Source organism: Gadus chalcogrammus, chromosome 12, assembly GCF_026213295.1.
Source record: "Gadus chalcogrammus isolate NIFS_2021 chromosome 12, NIFS_Gcha_1.0, whole genome shotgun sequence".
Taxonomy (NCBI): domain Eukaryota; kingdom Metazoa; phylum Chordata; class Actinopteri; order Gadiformes; family Gadidae; genus Gadus; species Gadus chalcogrammus.
This window is the reverse complement of record NC_079423.1, coordinates 8,055,716-8,058,215: the sequence shown is the minus strand read 5'-3', so window position 1 is coordinate 8,058,215 and position 2,500 is coordinate 8,055,716. Positions and strand designations below refer to the sequence as shown.

General features: G+C 43.6%; 4 non-coding genes across 4 annotated transcripts; all 4 read right to left on the bottom strand.

Annotated features, from left to right (window-relative positions):
- Positions 1 to 18: 18 nt before the first annotated feature.
- LOC130394860 (5S ribosomal RNA) lies at positions 19 to 137 on the bottom strand. The gene has a single exon (XR_008897977.1). It is a non-coding gene; the product is annotated as a 5S ribosomal RNA (ribosomal RNA).
- A 519-nt stretch (positions 138 to 656) lies between these two features.
- LOC130394022 (5S ribosomal RNA) lies at positions 657 to 775 on the bottom strand. The gene has a single exon (XR_008897221.1). It is a non-coding gene; the product is annotated as a 5S ribosomal RNA (ribosomal RNA).
- Positions 776 to 1,294: 519 nt separating this feature from the next.
- Positions 1,295 to 1,413, bottom strand: LOC130394792 (5S ribosomal RNA). The gene has a single exon (XR_008897916.1). It is a non-coding gene; the product is annotated as a 5S ribosomal RNA (ribosomal RNA).
- Positions 1,414 to 1,942: 529 nt separating this feature from the next.
- LOC130400995 (5S ribosomal RNA) lies at positions 1,943 to 2,061 on the bottom strand. Its single transcript, XR_008903459.1, has one exon. It is a non-coding gene; the product is annotated as a 5S ribosomal RNA (ribosomal RNA).
- Positions 2,062 to 2,500: the final 439 nt, after the last annotated feature.

The window sequence follows — 2,500 nt, the reverse complement described above, 5'->3', positions numbered from 1 at the left end:
TCGAGTTGAAAAAGAAAAAGCTTACAGCACCTGGTATTCCCAGGCGGTCTCCCATCCAAGTACTAACCATACCCGACCCTGCTTAGCTTCCGAGATCAGACGAGATCGGGCGTGTTCAGGGTGGTATTGCCGTAAGCAAATATTTCAGGCGCAAAACCAGGTTTTATACAGTAGCACATAAGGAGTGATAAAGCTGCTGAGGCTTGACGTTACACTCTTACAAAAACAATCATTAGTTAGATATAAACGGCAGTAATTGATTCAGTAGGAGTCCTTATCCATGTAAACGATCATTGTGACATCTGAATTCATTAATTATCTGAAATACACTGCGTGTGCGTGTGATGTTAAATGTTTGAACCAAGGTTAACGGTTAAAGTGTCAGAGAATGGGTGGGGATTTTTTGACGTCCTCCCATGATCTGAAGTGAGCGTGCGTGTTTGTGTTGGTGAAAGTTTAAGAAATGTACAACTGTCGGTTCAGCTCTCTGGTGCTCCCTGCTGGCAGTATCACTATACTGTCCTCATGTTTCACAAAAACAGTTTTGAGAGACGTTGTCAGTTTTTGTATGTTGCTTAAATCCTCCAAAGCGGTTGGCAGTAAACATCAGGTCACGGTACGCCACGGAGTCAATGAGCTCGAGTTGAAAAAGAAAAAGCATACAGCACCTGGTATTCCCAGGCGGACTCCCATCCAAGTACTAACCAGGCCCGACCCTGCTTAGCTTCCGAGATCAGACGAGATCGGGCATGTTCAGGGTGGTATGGCCGTAAGCAATTAGTGCAGGCGCAAAACCAGGTTTTATACAGTAGCACATAAGGAGTGAGAAAGCTGCTGAGGCTCGACTTTACACTCTTACAAAAACAATCATTAGTTAGATATAAACGGCAGTAATTGATTCAGTAGGACTCCTTATCCATGTAAACGATCATTGTGACATCTGAATTCATTAATTATCTGAAATACACTGCATGTGCGTGTGATGTTAAATGTTTGAACCAAGGTTAACGGTTAAAGTGTCAGAGAATGGGTGGTGATTTTTTGACGTCCTCCCATTATCTGAAGTGAGCGTGCGTGTTTGTGTAGGTGAAAGTTTAAGAAATGTACAGCTGTCGGTTCAGCTCTCTGGTGCTCCCTGCTGGCAGTATCACTATACTGTCCTCATGTTTTACAAAAACAGTTTTGAGAGACGTTGTCAGTTTTTGTATGTTGCTTAAATCCTCCAAAGCGGTTGGCAGTAAACATCAGGTCACGGTAGGCCACGGAGTCAATGAGCTCGAGTTGAAAAAGAAAAAGCTTACAGCACCTGGTATTCCCAGGCGGTCTCCCATCCAAGTACTAACCAGGCCCGACCCTGCTTAGCTTCCAAGATCAGACGAGAACGGGCGTGTTCAGGGTGGTATAGCCGTAAGCAATTAGTGCAGGCGCAAAACCAGGTTTTATACAGTAGCACATAAGGAGTGAGAAAGCTGCTGAGGCTCGACGTTACACTCTTACAAAAACAATCATTAGTTAGATATAAACGGCAGTAATTGATTCAGTAGGACTCCTTATCCATGTAAACGATCATTGTGACATCTGAATTCATTAATTATCTGAAATACACTGCGTGTGCGTGTGATGTTAAATGTTTGAACCAAGGTTAACGGTTAAAGTGTCAGAGAATGGGTGGTGATTTTTTGACGTCCTCCCATGATCTGAAGTGAGCGTGCGTGTTTGTGTTGGTGAAAGTTTAAGAAATGTACAACTGTCGTTTCAGCTCTCTGGTGCTCCCTGCTGGCAGTATCACTATACTGTCCTCATGTTTCACAAAAATAGTTTTGAGAGACGTTGTCAGTTTTTGTATGTTGCTTAAATCCTCCAAAGCGGTTGGCAGTAAACATCAGGTCACGGTACGCCACGGTAGGCCACGGAGGCAATGAGCTCGAGTTGAAAAAGAAAAAGCTTACAGCACCTGGTATTCCCAGGCGGTCTCCCATCCAAGTACTAACCAGGCCCGACCCTGCTTAGCTTCCGAAATCAGACGAGATCAGGCGTGTTCAGGGTGGTATGGCCGTAAGCAATTAGTGCAGGCGCAAAACCAGGTTTTATACAGTAGCACATAAGGAGTGAGAAAGCTGCTGAGGCTCGACGTTACACTTTTACAAAAACAATCATTAGTTAGATATAAACGGCAGTAATTGATTCAGTAGGACTCCTTATCCATGTAAACGATCATTGTGACATCTGAATTCATTAATTATCTGAAATACACTGCGTGTGCGTGTGACGTTAAATGTTTGAACCAAGGTTAACGGTTAAAGTGTCAGAGAATGGGTGGTGATTTTTTGACGTCCTCCCATGATCTGAAGTGAGCGTGCGTGTTTGTGTTGGTGAAAGTTTAAGAAATGTACAACTGTCGTTTCAGCTCTCTGGTGCTCCCTGCTGGCAGTATCACTATACTGTCCTCATGTTTCACAAAAATAGTTTTGAGAGACGTTGTCAGTTTTTGTATGTTGCT